General features: G+C 26.5%; 2 protein-coding genes across 3 annotated transcripts in view; one reads left to right on the forward strand and one right to left on the reverse strand.

Moving 5' to 3' along the window:
• LOC127280860 (uncharacterized) overlaps positions 1-22,222 on the reverse strand; it is a 147,274-nt gene that overhangs the window by 37,529 nt on the left and 87,523 nt on the right. The gene's annotated exons all lie outside the window — the stretch shown is intronic.
• LOC127280861 (uncharacterized) overlaps positions 695-22,222 on the forward strand; it is a 63,295-nt gene continuing 41,767 nt past the window's right edge. Inside the window, exon 1 of the mRNA XM_051304169.1 lies at positions 695-2,080. The gene's annotated coding sequence lies outside the window, so the exon portion shown is untranslated. The remainder of the gene's footprint in view (positions 2,081-22,222) is intronic.

A 22,222-nucleotide genomic window follows, 5' to 3' on the forward strand; every position in this document is an offset into this window, starting at 1 on the left:
TTGTATATATTTTTTGTTAATCAATTATTATAATAATCAATAAAAAAAAAAAATGATTAAATCATAAGAAATTTACATATGTAATTATTAATATTTTAAAATTAGGTAAACTTATACGAGGAAAGTACATAAGAGATAATTAAGTATAATATAAAGTATAGGTATACATATTATATAAAAAATAGTAAAAATATATATGTATATTATATACGAAAAGGGTCTCTAAGTGATCCCTGAAAAAGGAGGGTCAAAAGTAATGGAATCCTATTTTCTTTATGACATTCTTTCAAATAAATCATTTTCTAAAAATAATATACACTTTCTATTGATTCATATATATCAGTATAATAAACAAAACACTTTTATTAATTGTTTAAATTATAGTTCAAGACATATTCAATAAAAGCTAATCATACACATTTATATACAAATAAAAATAAAGTAAACTAATAATATTAAACAAGTAAATATAGATTGATTGTAAGTGAATAAGTAAAGTTTAAGGTCATGTAATTATTGTGATTGTGATCATTAGTTAAAATTTTCATTTTAAAGAATTTTATATTAAATACAATTATTTTTTAGGCGAATTTTTATTTTGCGAATTAACATTTGAGAGAATTTTTGTTTTCTTTTTAAACAAATTTTTACTTTACAAAATTCTTATGTAACGAATTTTTATTGCGTACAAAATTCTTAAAGACGCCGAATTTTTATTTGTCCGAAATTGCAAATGATGATTTTGGCGCGATGTTTAAAATTCACTAATCAAAAGTTGTCAAGAAAATCGTGATTGGTGGATTTTAAAAATCGCGCCAAAATTTTTTTGTCGATTGTTTGTTCGGCCATTTGCAATTTCGGACAAATAAAAATTCGGCGATTTTTAAGAATTTCACCAAATAAAAAATACCTAAAAATTCTTTAAAAAAAAAAAAAAAAGAAATTCTGACAAATGTTAATTCGAAAAATAAAAATTCGTCTAAAACACATAATTATATCTATAATCAATCTTTCGTTTTGCAAACCCCAGAAACAAAAATATGTTTACATTTAAATACAAATTCAATGAAAGAGAAAATATAAAAAAAAAAATCCAAATATTCCCAGTGTTTTAATTTTAGACATTCTTCTTTGTCTGTATATAAAAAAAAAAAAAAAAAAAAAAAAATATGACAGATTTATTTAAAGTCATTCACGAATAAGTTAATAGACTGCCAAATCTATAAATAGGCCTTTTCTCAATCAAAGAAAAATTATCAAACCAGCTACCAAATTAAATATATAACTTCTATGTTTGCCTTTGAACCCGCTTAAGACAAGAATAAAATTGACACTCCTCCTTCATCACTATATATACATATATCTCTCTTATCTTTTACTAGGATTGAAACACGAATACTGCGCAAGCTCATCGACGTTAGTTTTACTGCCTAACATCAGGCGCTAGTGCCGTGTCGTGTCAGTCCGGTTGCCTACCTCGGGCGATAATAATACACACATCCCCCTTAGAAAAATTCGCTTGATCATTCCGATCATTCGCACACATCTTCCATCATATATATATATATCTCTCTCTCTCTTTGTCTTCCTCTCTTACTTCTTCTTCTTCTTCTTCTCCTCCCTTTCTCTCATTTTTAAATTTTATCTTTCTAAAAAATCGTGTGATTAAATAATAGAAGAGAGAAAAAAAAAAAAGAAAATCCGCCTAGTTCAATTCAAACAGTGTTCATTTTTAAAGTGTCGATATGCTGCCGCCGCTTCTCAAAAGGATATTATTATTATTATTGAATAACTGAATTCGAGTGTGATAACAAAAAAAAAAAAAGAAAAAATTAAAATTGTTTTCAATTATGTACAATAATAATAATTATAAACAAGACTGACATGAATAGCGAGGATCGTTTTGATCATCGCAACAGGATTTTAGGCAGAAATGATCGACGTAACGTGACCAAAATTCACCCGGTGATCGGCTGTTTTCCAAATCATCAGTCGAAAATTTTCATCATTGACGTTTTGAGTGAAGATGACAAGGTGCAAGCCTGGTTGATGCTGCGGCTCGTGTAACTCAACGTTCAAGGTTAGTATATCGAACGTAACTTCGAGTCCCTCCGTCCTTTTATCCACACACATACTTCGTTAGATAATAGAATATCTCTTTAAAAAAAAAAAAAAAAACTCGAATCTGAAAAAAAAATTTCAAATCTTATAAAGGGTAAAAATTTCCTTCTATTATTATTATTATTATTAGGAAAGAGAATCAGAAACTTCATCGCGTGAGTGTTTCAAAAAGAGAGAATTCGTTTTCAACTTGGTTTGATATGATGACAAAGAAGAAGTTTTTGGAAAGACTAATTGTCAAATGTCACGAGCGACGAACCGTATAACATGTCCCCGCAATTTAAATCGTTGTCGGCAAAATGGGAAAATGAGGCGCAGGAAACTGACGATAAATTCTTTGGAGAAGGTCGGATAGTGGATTGCATAACGCCACCCTTCGCCATACCTCTCCGCACCCCGTTTCTCTGACCAGACACCCACCCTCGATATATATACCACCACCACCACCATCCCTCTTGTCCCTCTTCACCCTCTCTTCATCTTCTTTCACCCTTTCTATATATTTTAACCTCACAGCGCACGAACCTCTAGATAAACATTCACATCAGTATAAGCGTATAGCTAATTAAAAAGCTGCCATGCTTTTAATGAAATTTTATTTAAAAATTTCGAAGCGTATAACGTCTATTGAATTTCATTATAATCTTATAAAAAGAAAGAAAGAGAGAGGAGATTAAATGCCAAGACTCGTATAAAGGGGGAATTAAACAGAGTTTTATGAAATAACAAAAATTAAGATATTTTAAATTAAAAAGCAAAAAAAAAATTTCATTAAAAGATGAGAGGCTTTTCATCGAATTTTTAGCTTTATATATATATGTAAAAAATGTATAAAACACAAAACATGTTTCTTTGATGGGGAGATTATAATTTATACCGCAAAGAATTAAAGTTAATTTGTTACTACAAGGTTTTTTTTTTTTAGATATATCAGAGTGATTTTCAATGTAATTTTGTGTGAACACGATCCAAAATTGCGTATCACGTCAGGATTTTGAGTAAAGTGGGGACAATGTCTCAAACCGTGTTATTTTGTGGGTTTTCAGGGTTTTTTTTCCTCCTAAACCTGACGTGCTAGAAACTTCTATATAGGCTTAAATTAAATCTTAAAACGTACACCTTAACCCCTTGGGTGTCGATGACGTGTATACACGTCATGGAATAGGTGCGGGCTCAAAGTGTCGATGACGTGTATACACGCATATAAATTTTGAGCCCAATAATAATACGGAATTGGCCTAAAATTTGTTGCTCGGGGGTTTTTGGGGTCGCTGCTTCCGAATTTGATGTCAGATTTACAAAATTCAAAATGGTGGATTTAATATGACGACCAAAAATTTTGAAAATTGACCATATTCGCTTGAAACTCGTTAATTGTGGGTTTTTAGGGTTGCTGATTCCGAATTTGATGTCAGAATTACAAAATTTCAAAATTCAAAATGGCGGATCCAATATGGCGACCAAAAATGTTGAAAATTGACCATATTCGCTTGAAACTTGTTAATTGCGGGTTTTTAGGGTCGCTGATTCCGAATTTGATGTCAGAATTACAAAATTTCAAAATTCAAAATGGCGGATCCAATATGGCGACCAAAAATGTTGAAAATTGACCATATTCGCTTGAAACTTGTTAATTGCGGGTTTTTAGGGTCGCTGATTCCGAATTTGATGTCAGAATTACAAAATTTCAAAATTCAAAATGGCGGATCCAATATGGCGACCAAAAATTTTGAAAATTGACCATATTCGCTTGAAACTCGTTACTTGGGGGTTTTTAGGGTCGCTGATTCAGAATATGATGTCAGAATTACAAAATTTCAAAATTCAAAATGGATACAATAATAATCACACCCATACTATGCTATGTTGAATTTTCAAAATCTGACTTGAATATCGTAAAGAGCGACGTTCAAAACCCCTGAGTAACAGATTTTAAGTAATTTTAATTAATTTGCAAATTTTTAGAAAATTATCTGCCATATTCGTTCCGCCATTTTAAATTTTTGGAATCTGAATTTAGATTCGTAATCAGCGACCCTCAAAAGCCCTGAGTAATAATGTTTAAATCATTTTTGCCATTTTTTGAAAAATTGTCCGCCATATTGGCTCGGCCATTTTGAATTTTTGAAATCTGACTTTAGATTCGTAATCAGCGACCCCAAAAACCCCCAAGTAACAATTTTTAAGTATTTTTAAATAATTTTTGCCATTTTTTGAAAAAATTGTCCGCCATATTGGTTCCGCCATTTTGAATTTTTAAAATCTGAATTTAAATTCGTAATCAGCAACCCTCAAAACCTCTGAGTAATAATTTTTAAGTATTTTTAAATCATTTTTGTCATTTCATGAAAAATCGTCCGCCATATTGGCTCGGCCATTTTGAATTTTTGAAATCTGAATTTAAATTCGTAATCAGCGACCCCTAAAACCCCCGAGTAACAATTTTTAATTATTTTTAAATCATTTTTGCTTTTTTTTGAAAAATCGTCCGCCATATTGGCTCCGCCATTTTGAATTTTTAAAATCTGACTTTGGAATCGTAATCAGCGACCTTAAATACCATAGTATACACATTTGCACAAATTTTGGTCATTCAAAAATTTACTGACATTTTGGGCCCACTTATGATATTTTGGCCTTGACTGCGAAGGGGTTAAGACCCATATGCGCAAGATAACAAAAATTTTGAAAAAAATGGGGGTAATAATCCCAATAAACTTTTTGTGTGTCTTGAACCTAATTTTTTTCAATATTTTAAATTTTTTTTTCAGACCTATTTTGAAAATGACTTGAAATTCGTCGTTACTCGAGGATTTTAATGGTCAATGAATTCGAATTTGATGTTAGTTTTTCAAAATTCAAAATAGCGGATTCAATATGGTGGACAGGAAACTTAAAAAACATGAGAATTTACTTAAAACTTTGTTACTTAGAGGTTTTTCGGGGTCGCTGAATACGAATCTGATGTTACTTTTTCAAAATTCAAAATGTCGGACAGGAAAATTAAAAATCAATAGAATTTACTAATATCAGATTTGTAATCATCGACCTAGAAAACCCCCGAATAACAAGTTTCAGGCAAATACATCGAATTTAGAAAAAATATATTCGCCATTTTGAATTTTGAAAAAGTAACATCAGATTCGTAATCAGCGACCTCAAAAACCTAAGTGCACACAGTTTTAAAAATTTTGTTGGTACAAAAGTTTCTTAACATTTTTGACCCACATTTAAAATTTTGCTCTTCACAGCGAAGCACTGTAAAAAAAAAGTACTAAAACAGAACCGATTTTAGGTATCAAAATAGAACCAAATGACAATTTAGTACCTGAAGTCGGTATTAAATTAATACCTTTCTTTTTACAGTGATGGGTTAAACTTTAATTTAAGTCTATATAGAAGTTTCTGGCATGTCAGGTCAGGGAGAAAAAAATACTTAAAACCCTTACCTTAAAAACACGGTTTTTAGGACCTTTATCCCCATTTTTGTCAAAATTTCAAAATTTTTTTATCTTGCGTATAAGGGTCTTACAAGTGTATGATTTAAGCTTTAATTTAACCCTATAGAAGTGTCTAGTACGTCGAGTTTTATAAAATAAAAAAACACTGTTATAAACACTAATTTTCACTAAATGAATTAGTTAATCTGTTTTACCAATTATCGGTAAAACAGATTAATTCATTTAGTGAAATTTCACTAATTTAAATTGAGAGAGTAGAATTTTTATTTGCTCGAATTTTCATTTAACATAATAGCCATTTTAATGTTTTTTTATTAGGTAGAATTTCATTGTACAGAATTTTCTTTTAGATGAATTTTCCTTTGCGTTCGAATTATTATTTTATAGAATTTTCATAAAACCAATTTTTCATACTACATAATTTATACTTTTTCTAATTGATAGAATTTCCATTTGTCCGAAATTGCAAATGACCGAACAAACAATCGACAGAAAGCTATTGGCGCGATTTTTAAAATGAACCAATCAAAAATTATCCATAAAATTGTGATTTGTTGATTTTAAAAATCGCGCCGAAATCTTTCTGTTGATTGTTTCTTCGGCCATTTGTAATTTCGGACAAATGAAAATTTTATCAATTAGACATTTTTTAAAATGATTTTTCGGTTAAGGTCATGTGACTGTTGTGATTTTACATGTAAATATTCTCCGCATGTTTTCTCGCCAAAAAAAACCTTTTTATGAAAATATTTCTAAATATAAATTCTGTTAAATGGAAACTGTACTCTCTAAATCTGAATATTAGTAAAAAAAAGTTTACTAATTTGAATTAGTGACTCACTTTTTGCTTTAGAATTAGTAAAATTTTACTAATTGAGAACAGTATTATTTGAAAATTCGATGTATTAGAAAATCTGCTTTATTCAAGATCAGTTAAATAAAAATTCTATAAAATCTGAATTTTGTTAAATAGAAATGCTGTGATATTAAAATTGGTCTCATTATAAAATTCACTTTCGACACCACAAATAATGAGTTGCTAATTTAAATTAGTTAAAATTTTTACTAATTCAAATTTAGAGAGTATCAAAGATAAAATATTGCATATTAAATAATAAAATATTTATTAAAAACTCCGAAATAATATAAATCAATAATTAATTTATGTGTTAAAATATTTTTATAAACTTCGTTAAGTAATTTAAATCACATATTGTGAGAAAACAAAATTTTTAGAAAATAAAGCACTGACATTTTAACACAATCTAAAAATAAATTTAACCTCATAATTATAGTTATATTTAACTAAATAATTAGTAGAAATATTAATATTTGAACTAGCGATTGTCTTTATGCTGTCAAATTAATTACCGTCAACCGGGGCTATTATCGGTACACACTATAGTTTTTAATTTGAAAAATATTCATTTCGAAATATTGATATTTTGAAAATTTGTAAGATGTGTGATTTTTCAGTAGGTTTTTAAAAATTATTTTTAAAATTTGTAGGGTAAGTGTACTAATTACGGCGAGTGCACCAATAACGGCGCGTTCATAAAAAATAACTATTATTACTATTATATTTAATATAACTGTTGCCAAATGATTAAAAAAAATTATTTCAATCTTTTTTTGATACAAATACTTATAAAGATGCACATTTAAACAATTATTAATTTAATTATTTGAGATCAAATTTTTTTCCGCGCCGCAATTGAAACATTTTTAAGATTTCCATTGGCTTCAATTTCGGCGGGCAAAGTATCTTCAAAATACACGTAATTTTGGTCACCACAATTGATACACCGAAACTGATACAAACTCGCCGCAATAGAAAATTACGGTATTAGTTTTAATTTCTCATATTTGTTTAAATAATCGATTTTTATAGAGTTAAAAATTTTTTTTAATATCTTAATAACATAAGCTTTAAGTTTAATAAGTCTTAAATTGAGTTTATACAATAGAAATGTCGAATTTTCTATTTCAAAAGTGTTTTGACTCGAATCGCGCCGCAATTAGTGCATTTACCCTAGTTGAAAGTTTTTCATACAGCTTAATTCGAAGAAAAAAAAATTTTATACTTTATTTTATGAACACAAAAAAAATTATAATTTTCGTACCATAATAGCATCAATTGATGGTATTTTTAACTAATTCATAATTAATGTTTATAATTTATTAATTCAATATCAATAAAATTCAATTATATATATAAAATACACTTAATTCCGCAATTTAATTATTTTAAAATTCAATTATTTATGAAATTAAAACATTTTTTAGTGCAATTATTTTGTAAACTCAATTATTTTTAGATTTAATTATTTTGAAAAACCAATTATTTTTTTCTTTTTCAGTTCTTTTTTTTTTTTTTTAATGAAAGAAATTTGAACCAAAATCGTAAAAATAGATGAAAATAATAGTTCATTAATCTAAAAAGTATTGAAAAGGGTTGTTATTTTTTTTTTAAATAAATATCTCTTTCCCATATTTACAGAAAAAAAAACAACTTTAACTTTATATTATGTAGAATTGAATACACAGAAATAATGAACTTTATTAATAAAATTGTATTTAAAAAAAGATTTACAATTTTTAATAATTCATTTTTTAAGTAGGGTCAGTTGGGGTAAATGGGGACAAGAGGTTTTGGAGCTTAATTTACAGTTTTAAAATTAAGTTCAACGTCAATATTTTAACCTCAGATCACCTGCAAGAGGTTTTGAGTATTGCCAAGCTTTTATCTTGACAATTGGCAGCAAAATAATTCAAGTTATCGCTCAATGCATAAAAACTTGAAAATCAAAGTCAAACTGTTTCAGTATTTTGTCTCGCATTTCAAAGAAAACAGAATTAAAAATCGTACCAAATTTTTTTCTTATTCCTTATGACTTCTATAACAGAAATTCACTTGAATTTTTGATTTTTGTCAATTTGGTTAATAATAACAAGCTGTCCCCATTTACCCTGAGTTTTCAAATTTTTGGGGTAAATGGGGACAGCTTGTCATTATTAACCAAATTAACAAAAATCAAAAATTCAAGTGAATTTATGTTATAGAAGTCATAAGGAATAAGAAAAAAATTTGGTATGATTTTTAAGTCTGTTTTTTTCAAATGCGAGACAAAATACTGAAATAAAAAAAAAATAAAAAAATTTCAATTGGTTCAACTATTATATATCTACTACAAATTTTTTTTCAACTTTTTTCATCCCTTAATACAGTAATATACTTAAGGAAACTTTTTTCTTAAAACTTTCTTAGAAACTATGCTGTTCCCCATTTACCCCGAATTTTATGAAATTTTCTAAATTTTGGGGTACATGGGGACAGTCAGTTTCATGCGTTTAAAGCTTATCTAAATTTTTTTCTGCTACATAAAATTAATCCTGCGAATGTAAATAACAACTTAAAAAAAAATAAACCCGCAAATATTACCTTTTAAAGGAAGAAACTTGTGTAATTTGTGAAAAATAGCGATTTTGTCCCCATTTACCCCAACTGACCCTAATACCTTTTTACAATAATTTTAAAAAAATTGAATTCTTTGTACAGTAATATTGTTTTATTCAAAAATTGAATTGTAAAAAATTATATTTTTAAAAACGATTAATTTTTGTTTAGTTAAATCTATTAAAATAATTGAATTTTATTGCTAATAAATTAATATTATAAATCAGTTTTTAATTTTTTTTTGGTGTTATTTTGTTTATCAAAATTAAAAAAAAAGCGAAGAATTTCCTATCTCTATATATCGATTTACAAAATTATATTTTTAACAGTAAAATATTAAATGATTATTAAATATTTTGTTAATAACAATAATTTTAAATAAAAAATATATATATTTTAAATTTTGTGCCACAATTACTTTTTTAATATATTTATTTATTTATGAAACAAAAGTTATCATTATTATTAATTTATAAACAAAAAATGTCAATATAAAAGAATACAAATAAATCCAAAATAATAAAAAAATAAAAGAAAAGAATAATATTACTACATGAAAGGAAAACAAACGTTTCCCATGAGCTTAAGGATAAGAAATAGATCTTTTCTACTAAAATAATAAGAAAAAAAAGGTTTATTTGAAAAATAAAAATTTAAACATATTAATCAAGTTGAAAAAGAATATATATTTATTGAAATTTAATTTTCAATTTACTCAAATTTAGTGTCTTCATTTTTATTAAAACTAGCGTCATATTATTTTTGGAAATGAAAATTCTAGTTTTTTTTTTTACTTTAACAATATTATTGTGATAAACAATATATTTTTAGATAAAAAGGAAGAAAATATACAAAATGTACATTTTTTTAAATGAGTGTTTTCAGTTTTTTTTTCTAGGAATAATTTTGTAATTCGAATTTATAATACATACAAGAATATTATTACGACAGTGCTGATGAAAAAATCAATAAAGTTTTTGTTGGAAATGTGACGAAGAATAATAGGAAACGTCTAGTTCCGTATAACTCTCTCAATGAAAAATCATTAATGTTACATTTTTTTTTTTAAAATGCAAATGAATATATATATATATATATATATATATATATATATATATATGTGCCGTTCCATGAGTTTTTTTTAGCACTTTTCGGAGTAACCTTTCTAAATTAAATGAAACATTTTTTTTATAATATTTATTAATATAAAGGTCCAAAATAATTACTTTTTAAGTAAAAACAATTGTTTATTTAAAAAATACAACAATAAATAATGAAAAAAATTCACTTTTTTTCTGCAACACCAAATAAATTGGTTTAAAAATCAAAATTTTCCTTATTTTTCAAGCTTTAATACCGCACAACAAAAATAATGTATTTCAAAATAGTTAACTCACAATTTATTAAACAATGTTTGTTTTCTTTTTTATATTTTATTTATTGTGAAACGTCTGCTATAGTTGCGCGCGACGTTCGGAAGTTGTCGCTTTCGTTATTGAGCAGAAGCTCATTACACTAGCGTAGTAAAAAACATGATGTGTCAAAAGTGAGATTTTTCATCCTTTAAAAATGTTTTCTATGATTTTTTACTGCAAAGTAGATAATTAAAAACCATTCAATGTGATAACCAGAAATGTTTACGTTTCGTTTAATGACAACATAACCTCACTTTTCGCACAACATGCTTTCTACTACGCTAGTGTAATGAGCTTCTACGCAATAAGGAAAGCGACAACTTCCAAACGTCGCGCGCAGCTTTAGCAGACGTTTCACAGTAAATAAAATACAAAAAAGTAAACAAACATTGTTTAATAAATTGTGAGTTAACTATTTTGAAATACATTATTTTTCCTGTGCGGTATTAAAGCTTAAAAAATAAGGAAAATTTTGATCTTTAAACCAATTTATTTGGTGTTGCAGAAAAAAAGTGAATTTTTTTCATTATTTATTGTTGTATTTTTTAAATAAACAATTGTTTTTACTTAAAAAGTTATTATTTTGGATCTTTATATTAATAAATATTATAAAAAAAATGTTTCATTTAATTTGGAAAGGTTACTTCGAAAAGTGCTAAAAAACTCATGGAATAACATATATATATATATATATATATATATATATATATATATATATATATATATATATATGTATATATATATATATATATATATTTATAAATATATTATAAAGAATATAAATAATAAAATAAATAAAATATAGATAACATAAAAAGAAATAAGGTAGAATAAAATTTTTAATTTTACAAAAAAACTGTTGGTTTGATCAAACAAACATTTTTGTTGGCCTAAGAAAAAAAAATTGGTAGAGTAAAAAAAGTGGGGTTTTTGAGTAGTTTCAATTTTTTTTTATTATTGCAAACATGAATTTTTTCAAAATTAACTTGGGGCTGATAGCTAGGTGTCAGATTCAGTTTCATTAAAATGGCCGCCATTTTGTTATATTTGAACATTTTTTAATTTTTCCAACGGATTTTGAAAGAAAAATGAAAGCTCTTTCAAAAGCAAAAGTAAAAAATGAGACATCTAAATTAATCTAAAAGATATAATAAAATATAATAAAATTTGTTACATATTTTCTTTCAGTGTAATCACCCTCAAATCGTATATTCATATATAAAAATAAATAGTCAATATCCTATAATGAAGATAAGATATGGAATGAAAGTTTTCGAAAATCATTTATTATTTGTTATAAAGCAAATGTAAAATTGCAGGGAAAAAAAATTTATCTACAACAATATCAGATTGAAAAGTCTCGTATAATAAGCGAGTAACCTGTTGTAGAACAAAGTTTGGCTCAAAATCTAAATTGTCTTTTAGTCGTCATAATTTTTTTTTTTCGCAAAGACTTTTAAATGTATGTATAATTTTAAATAATACAATTTGGATACGCCCCAAGACGAATGGAATAACTTTGGAGAAATTAGAGAGAAAGAGAGAGAGAGAGAGAGAGAGAGATGAAGGAAAAGGGAATTCTATCGGGGATTGTCTTGGTCGCCAAAACTTAAAACTTTTTTATCCAAGCTCTACCAGACAAACGGTGCTCTTATCTTTTCTTTTTTTTTCTTGTTTGAAGAAAAGCTCTCAACCATTTAAGAAACTTTTAAATTTGAAAAGTTTAAATTTTCACTAAACAAAAAAAAAGGGAAAATTTTTTAAGGACATGCGACATACATTTTGACATTACCAAACAAGACGTTTAGAAACTTAAATTCAATTTTACGATATAAAAAATATTTAAATTGCACTGCGAGAGACTTTGTGTTTCAAATATTAAAATGTTTTATACAAAAGTTTAATATGGTGCTGTTTCAAAGTGATGAAAAATGGGATTTTGTATATCAAAAATTGGTATGGTCTATATATTAAATTTTCAATGAAAAATTCAGGAAAAAAATAACAGAAATGTATACCTAACCTACAAACACTGTTAATTAAAGAATTTTATTTTTAACACTGACTGCATGAAAAATATGTATTTGATTTCCAATACAGAAATACAGTCCAATTTCACCCTTCTACTTTTATACTATCACCCTTTCCATTTCAGTATTCCAGTTCCACTTCTATTAATATTTCACTTCCACTTTTACTCTTAATCTTCCACTTTCCTCATTCCATTTCTACATTCACTCTTCTACTTCCACTTTCATCATCCCATTTTAACTTCCACTACAACCCTATCACTTTCACTATCCTACTTCCACTTTTATCAGAACCTGCAAGTGGTTTTTCGATTTTAATGATACTTGGTAAAATTAAAGCTTTATATAGGGAAATTTCACGAGCTGATTACGAATTGCGTACTGCGATATCGGTGCCGCAAAAAACCTCTAAATTGTCAATTCACATTTAATTTACATTTGTTAATACTACTCACGAGTATGAAAAATAAAAAATGGTCTTGTTAGGCAAAATTAGATATTTAAACAACATATTTCTTTACTGAAATCGAAGAAATAGAGAAAATCCTGATGTAACTCGCATTAAATCTAATTTTTATTTAACGATAACTTTTTGAGCAATCGTTTTTAATGCTTGGGGTTTTTTGACATTCATTTATGGATTCTGAAGGATTAAAAAATGTGTATGAGACAAGTGTGCCACTTGTGATATGCGAGTTAATGAGCTATTCATAAGTGTAACTACATTTTTGCTGATTTTTGAAAATCATCAATTTTCTTATAATACTTTTTCGCCCATATAAAATTTACATTTTCAGCTATCCAAGAAAAGAAATCTGCGTGGTATAACATTGTGCCACTTAATATTTCTATGTAATCGTTCTGGGAAACGCGCAACGAGTGCATAACTCGTTTCCAAAAAATGGTTTTTCGACGAGCACAACAAAATGTACATATCCTTTTGTAATTTGCTGTTTTAGTATAAATAAATATGTGTGAAAAATGCTCACTTCTAAAATTAACATTAAGGGTTGATATTGGACAATTTTTCACGAGAAAATTGGTTCATTAGTCTGTTTAAAGTGCCCTTGAAGAAAAAAAAATATTTGAACGATCCCGGGTGTAATTTTGATGAATTTAGGTTTAGGCAAATGTAAGGGGGTGTTTTTTAAAGGGTTGTAAAGTATTTGTAAATTTTCGAAAATGAAAGAGATAAGTAAAATTGCCCTAAAATATCAAAAAAAATGGAAAATTTGTTGCTTTTATAATACATGTGTTTGGTCTTAAGAAAGTATTATTTAAAAATGAATTATCTACAAAATAACCGATGGGGTGATATCTACCCCTATTTAGAAAAATTATATCAAATCCATGAAGTTTCATTATTATTATAATTACAATTTACATCTTGTCAAGTATTTATAAAAATTTTGAAATTTATATGAAATTGTTAATTTCGATATTTTTTCCAATTACGATTTTCGTCCTTCTTTCGTCACAGAGATGATTTCTTTCTTGGAGTAGCTTTTCTGAGTATAAAACGATTGATATCAATAAGGATATATCATCACAGTAAAAATAAAATCTTCTATAAATATTACTCGTAAGTTTAATCAGTCTTAAAAATCAAGATAGTTTTAATTTAAATGGAAATTAGTGTGTATCTTAAAATAAAACTCATTTTCCTCTTTGAAATAAAATTCTATTTTAATTGTGAACATGTTTTTACGTTTAAGATTAAGGAAAATGGAGTTAGGAACGTTGTTTGAAAACATTTTCTCTTAAAAATACGTTTTACCTGCACTCATAACCACAAAAATGAAAAATATGATTTAAATCGAGTAGCTATTAAGAAATATGAATTACGCGGGTAAAAATTTACTTTTATTTATTTATAGTCCACACCTTTCGGTTTCGGACGAACTTCCGGTTTACATCTTTCTATTCTTATATTACATCAAAGTAATTGCACAAAACGTCAATTTAAAACTTAAATTAAATTAAATCAAAATGTGAGTAAACTATAAACTAAACTATAAAAGTCGTAATATAATAAATGAACAAACATTAAAAATCAAAAGTGAAGTATTTAACTCCATAAAATAACCTTGTATATTAACGAATTACAAACCTAGGGTAAAAATTTACTTATATTTGGTCGAAAAATAATAATTTATGGTAGAAAAAAGTGTGCGACTAAATTGAAAATAATTTTTTTTTTAAACAAAAAGAACCCAGCTCGTGAGATTTGCCCATATAAGAGCAAGGTGTAAATAAAAGGAATTTTTAAAATATCTAAAATTGTAGGGAGGCGCATGAATATTCCCCAAATGACATTTAACCAAACTGTCCTTTAACCAAAATGCATACAACAGAATTGTCATTTAAACGACCTGAAATTTAACAGAACTGTCATTAGACCGTTTTTTAAGAAATATTAATTTTAAGATTGTTTGCATTTAAAAAATTTTTCATTTCTATTATTTTTTGTAAGTTAAATGTTCAATGCTTAATTAGCAATAAAAGTTAATACATATAAATCACTTTCCTTTTATTTTTACAGACCTTTAAAAAAAACTATGGCCAACTCCCCTGGACTTACCCTAATATTCCTCTTTATTTTATCCTTAATTTAAAAAAGAATTCATCCTGGAGACTTTATTAGATCTTAAGATATCGTTCTTTAAATGTCATCATCTCAAAGAAAACTAGGATCCAGATTTGTCTTTCTATACTTTCATTTGCTTTATAATATTGTTCAATAAATACAAAATATAATAAAATAAATGAAAGTATAGAAAGACTAATCTGGATCTTAGTTTTCCTTAAGATGGTGATATTTAAAGAAAGATATTCCCATAGCAGAAATTCACTTGAATTTTTGATTTTTGTCAATTTGGTTAATAATAACAAGCTGTCCTCATTTACCCTGAGTTTTCAAATTTTTGAGGTAAATGGGGACGGCTTGTCATTATTAATCAAATTGACAAAAATTAAAAATTCAAGTGAATTTTTGTTATGAGAGTCATAAGGAATATAAAAAAATTTTTTGTATGATTTTTAAGTCTGTTTGACTTTCAAGTTTTTATGCATTGAGCGATAACTTTTTTTATCTTGCTGCCAATTGTCAAGATAAAAGCTTGGCAATACTCAGAACCTCTTTCAGGTGATCTGAGGTTAAAATATTGACGTTGAACTTCATTTTAAAACTGTAAATTAAACTCCAACATCTCTTGTCCCCATTTACCCCAACTGACCCTAACTCCTACAATTTTAGATATTTTGAAAATCTCATCTTTACAAATTGCTCTTATATATATTTTAATTTTACCAAGTATCATTAAAATCGAAGAACTACTAGCAGATTCTACTATTTATAACGTGGACTTACCCTTTCCTAAAAGACGAACAGTGAAAATGAAGAAATGAAAAAAACCGTAGTTTTTTCTTGATAGATTATTAATAAAAATTACAGTAAAAAATTGTAGGAGAATTGACAATGACTATTTAAAAAAATCAATTCCTGGTTTTTGATTTTTAATAGTTTTTTAAATAACTGTATAAAATATTAAAAATAAAAAATTTGTTAATAAACAATTAGATGTCATTCTTTGAATATCTCTGAAGAGAAATAGAGCAGTCTGATTGAAAAATATTGATTTTATGTCAAATTTACGAAAAAATGTTTTTTCCATGTTTAAACAAATATTAAATAAAATATTAAATTTTCAAACAAAAAGTCTCTCACAAGTAGAAAACTATAATAATAACATAGAGAAATGAGATTAAATTTAGAGAAACAATATGAGAAATTTCCATTTCCGGTTGTTTTATACAGTTATATACGATGAACAATATGAAAACGAACGAACTATATATATATATTATATATAGAAAAATGGAACAAAAACGTGCGTGAGCTACAAGACTGTTGGAAATTAATACTAAAATATTCAAGTGCAATTTAGATGTAAAATTTTTAAACAACTAGATTTTCAATTTTTATTCTCTTTTTTTCTATAACTGTATATGGTGTATTCCATGTGACATTTTCATTCAAAAATTTTTTAAAAATCTTTATGAAAAAAATAGGAAAATACGAAATTTTTTGAATAACTTATTTATCAGAGAATGAATTAAAAAATAATTTCAAAAATCAATGACTTCGCTTTTAAGAAAAAATGCTCGGCTTCTTTACGATCGATGTTAAATTTAAAAATATCATAACTTCCATAATTTATATCAAATATAGAAATAAAAAAATATACGTACTTTTCTACTTTTTATAAAGATTCAGAAAAAAATATCGGAGTAAAAAATTTTTTTTTTGAATGAAAAAATCATTACGGAATGTTCTATATACTGTATTAGGAATAAAAATATGTATTCATATAAGTTAGTAATTCTTCCACGATGAGCAAAACCACATGGAAAAATAAGATGGAGAAAAAGAAAAAAACGAAGAAGTTCAATTTTGAAAAGGATTAAAAGTCAATTTGTCTTCAAGATAAGGAAAATTAAAAAAAAAGGTCAGAGTTTATGACTCGAACACCCTTAAAGTGACGGATTTTAAGAGCAGTAGAAACACAAGATATACAACTGGAAGAGAAAATATTTTTCATTTCACGGGAATACCTTTCTAATTCTTACATTTTTCTCTTAAAATAGAAGTATTTATTTTATGACGTAAAATATTTCTCTCTCACTCTCTCTCTTTCTTTTAAAAAGAAAAATGAGAAAAAGGGCTTATTCATTTTTCTCTTAATCTTAAATTTATAATAAAAAAAGGACAAGAAAAAAAATGTCTATTATAAATAATAGTAAAGAAAATGGGTTATATATACGAAACAACAATGCTGAAGTCCGCAACATTTATGATCAACGATGAGAAAACAAATTATTTTTTAAGATAGAAAATTTTAAAAATCTTTTATTTAAAAAAATGTTTTTTTTATTATTTTTTTCATTTATAAATATTGCAAGCAATATCTTTGAGACGAAAATTCATAGAATTTTTTGCAAAAGTATATTTCTTAAAAAATTGTCAATCATAAATGTTGTAAACATCAACATAATTATCAAACACTACAATGAAAAAAAATTCTGAAATTTAAAATATATATACTTGGAATTATTTTAGAATTTTTTTTTTACTTTAATTTAGGGGTACAATTTATTTTGTAATTTCATTTTGACTTCCACATCGACATTGACTTTCACAATAATTTTAATGAAATACAATGTCCCACTTGGAAAGATTCCCCGAAAAGTGCCCCCTGGAGGTTCTATCAGAATTCCGCCGGAACTTCCAACGTAATTCCGTCGGAATTCCAAAGAATTTCCGATGGGATTCCGACGGAATTCCGATTAATTTTTTTCAAAATTTTTAGAGTCCTAATTCCGTCAGAAGTTCCGGCGGAATTCTGATAGAACCTCCAGGGGGAACATTCCGGGGAATCTTTCCAAGTGGGGTAAAAGAGAAAATGAAAGTAAAAATCAAAGTCAAAAATAAAAGTGAAAGTCATTATGAAAGTCAATGTCCGTGTGGAAGTCAAAATGAAATTACATAATTGCACCCCAGTATGTAATATTCTTAAAATTAGAAATTTTAGATTAAAAAAATCTTAAGTGATTACGAATCTGACATTAGTTTTTCAAAATTCAAAATGTCGGATCCAATATGGCGGAAAATTATTAAAAATCGTCAAGCCATTCCGATTAAGGGGGTCATCCCGTATGACGGACGTTTTTGGGGAATTTTTTTTAAATGACAATGACAACTTAGAACTTCAAACTTTTTACCATATATACTTTTTAGCATTTTAACTATACATATGAAAATTTTTTTCAAAATGAAAATATTTTATTTATTATGATTTATAATACTTAAAAGTTTCTTTGATTAAAAAAAATTATCCAAAAACGCTAAAAAACGTCCGTCACACGGAATGACCCCCTTAATTTTTGAACTTTGAAAAACTGATGTCAAGATTTTTTTGCCATATTGGATCCGTCATTTCGAATTTTGGAAATTTTAAAAAACTGATATTGGTTTCGTAATCAGCGACCCTGAAAACACCTAAGTTTCAGGCGAATCTGACCAATTTCAGTAATTTTGATTCGCCATATTGGATTCGCCATTTTGAATTTTGAAAAACGTAATTCGTAATCAGCGACCCCGAAAACCTAAAGATACTAAGTTCCATAAAAATGCATTAAAAATTTTTAGTGAGGTGCTCCGAATAAGTTGCAACAAAAATTGGTGAAAGGATGCAACATGAGGGTTAAAATTGTTTCCAGGGTACGTGCACAGATTATGTGTTTAGAATCTGCGTTAATCGGTGACGTTTGTTTTTGTTTTCCAAAAAACTCTATTTCTTAAAAAAAAATTGATGTTATAATAAAAATAATAATAATAATATTGTTGTTATTATCATTATTGTTTATTGTACTCACATTAATCGGTCGTATAAAATTTAAAGAGATGGCATTTAACGTTTGCTGCCAGACACATTGCAGATCCGATTCCCGCCGTTGCATGTTGGACGTCTCTGTTGGAATTGGTGTGCCGAAGATTTATATAATCGAAAAAGCTTTTCCTGTGGAGACAGGAGAAAAAAAAATGAGAATAAGTGTAATATAATTCAAAAAAACCTTGGAACTATCTGATCCAATTTCTAGATAAGTGTACAATTTTCATATATTGCAATAAATTTCAAACGAAACTTATCAGAAAGTAGATCACCTGAGATTCATATAATAATAGACTTATTAGTCTATATATAAATATAAAATTATATATAATATTATTTCTCTGATAGCATATATATATTTATATCTAAAACTCAATGAACAATATTTAAAATAACAGAAACATATTTTTCAAACTTACCTAATTCTCACATAACTGTTTGAAGTCCATTTCTAATTAACACATAAACTAAACAATTATTACAATTTTAAATAAATTATACTTTTATTAAAAAAAAATTTCTTTTTTTTGAGTCCCTGTATACATATCGTAAATTTTTTAGCATGACAGCAACGGATACATATCGTACAATGTTCATTGGGTTATAAAAACATAATTGTCATTATAAAAAAAAATAAAATTACTTTAATAAATATAAATTATAGGGTAAGTGCACCAAATTACCGAGGGTATTGCAATTGTCGAGGTTTATAATTTTCTTTTTGATAAAAATAGTATGTTATAGAAAATTTAAAAACAAGAATAATTTATAAATAATCTTTAAATTTACAACTGCACATACTTATACTTAATAAAATTTTATATCAACGGTACTTAAATAATTAATAATAGTAAATTTTAAAAAATCATAATTCACAAATAATATAATATATACATTGGAGGTTATTATAAAAAATTTTATTATAAATAAAATGTTATACGAATAAAAATTAAATAACATAAAAATAAAAATTAATTAAAAAATTATTTCATCATTGAATTTTATGAATGAAATTTAATATTAATAATAAAAATTACATAACCACAGAATTCAACAAAAAAAAACTTTTTCAAAATAATTTGTTGTTTTTGAGATATTTAATAAACGTATCGCCAACGACTCATGCTCGTACAAAGATGGTGATTTTTTCGAAGATTTATGGTGCTGCGCTGCGTCTCATTGGTCGATTTTTTTTTATTTAATAAGTATCCCAAAAATAAGAAAATATTTTGAAAAAGTTTAAAGAACTTTTTCACTTATTTCTTTTGTGTTTAAAGTTCAGTGAGCAAATATGTTCACGTTTGACTGGGGCACTCTATATACAAATATTTTTTTAAAAAAATAATTCATTAATAAAACATTTTCAATTTATACAAAACTATATATTTGTCTCACTCATCGACAAATAAATATTATATTATTTATATATAAAATAAATTTTATTTGATTTAAATAAAAATTTTATTTGCTCTAAATAAATTTTTACTTGTGCTAAATAAATTTTTTTTTGAAACATAAAAGAGTTAATAGACTACAAATTTAATTTTACTCGATTTGCAAATAAATTTTATTTGTCTCAAATAAACGTAAATAAAAGATTTACCAGAACGTAAATATAAAATGTAATTAATGATTTCAAATAATAATTTTGTGACCTTGAAAATGATACTAACCTTTTTGTGGGAAAAATATTTAAAAATTTTTTTAGTAGAAAAACAAACCTTAGCCTGCAACCGCAATGTATCATATATTTTGGATGATAAGATTTACCAGAAAAAATACGTAATTTAAAGAATTACAAACAAAAATTTCTTAAATTTCTAAATATTTAAGCAATCGCGATTTTAAGAATTTCGAACACTCCCGGAATGAAAAAAAAACCAACAGACAAATTTTGCTTTTAAAATATTACAAAATTTACACTCACTTTAATCACGTCTAAACAGGTTAATACATGAGTTGCAACTGATTTAATTATTATCTTTGGGATTTCACAATCCAAATTGTTATGACCTTTAATTTAAGGTGCCCTTTGTACTTCAATGTAAACATAAAGCTCGGGGTGCAGGTATAAAAGTAATAAAATTACCAAATCGCTTCGACACATTTTAAATACTTTGAATTTATAAATATTTGAATTTTAATCATTTTTCAATATAAAACGATTTTTAATTTTTTTGTATTCTTTACATTTGAAGTAGTGAGAATTTGTTCACTAATTTAAATTAGTGAAAATTTCTACTAATTTTTAGTCATTTTTCACTAATTCAAATGTAGAGTGTAAGTAAGAAAAAACTTTATTTTTAGTTTACGGAAATCGTAGGGAAGGATGGGGTAAGGATAGTTAGTTAAGACATTTTTGGATCTAGTAGCTAAAATTCAACAGGCATCGGAAAAAGAATAGTATCGTTCGAAAGCCTGTTTATTTAGCTACAATTTTGTAATACATTATTTTGCTGTGGATTGCAATGCCTTCGAGATATTAGCGAAAAATTAAAAAAAAAAAATTAACTATCCTTGCCCCACTATTGGGGCAAGGATAGTTATCAAAATTCTTTTTACGAAAAATAATCAAAAAAAGACATTGAATTTGGGTTTTTTTTAATTTCATTGGATAAAAGCACCTCAAAACACTTCAAAGCACTACCAAAAAACTTTTTTGGACATAAATAAATATTTAAAACAGTTAATATCTGAAACAGTGTTTTAAAGAGAACTGAGATATTTTAGAAAAAACAGGATTTTCACAAATAAACACGTAGCTTCCACAAATGATATCGCATCAAGATCAAATTTTTCTTGACGTCTTTTGGTGTTAAAACAAGTACACGGAAAAAAAACTACAACTGAACCGGTGAATGTTTTAGCCAAAACAGCTAAATATTTAGTCGAAAATGAACGAGCGATATTGGCAATATCACCGGACTGGCGATATTGGATTTTAGTTAAAGAACAACATAACCGAAAAATGACAAATATGACAAATAATGTAGAGAGTAATATTAAATGCTAAACATTCGACTATTGCGGTGAAGCTAAATTCCCAGCGTTGGTTGTGTCTTTTTTCATATTAAATATATTCCCAAAATCGTTCGTTCACGTCTTAAAATTTTTTTCCGTGTATATTTGATGAATGGTGCCCTTTTTGAAGAAGCCGTATAGGCAATAGAGCCACTAACTATCCTTGCCCCATCCTCCCCTATATTGACAAATTGTCAAACAAATCTTAGAAGAGTATAACTTATTTTAAAAACCGTAAATATGCAAAAAAAAAAGAATTAAATTG

Source organism: Leptopilina boulardi, unplaced genomic scaffold (assembly GCF_019393585.1).
Source record: "Leptopilina boulardi isolate dan_hultmark-lab unplaced genomic scaffold, ZJU_Lbou_2.1 LbouV2_255, whole genome shotgun sequence".
In the NCBI taxonomy this organism is placed as follows: domain Eukaryota; kingdom Metazoa; phylum Arthropoda; class Insecta; order Hymenoptera; family Figitidae; genus Leptopilina; species Leptopilina boulardi.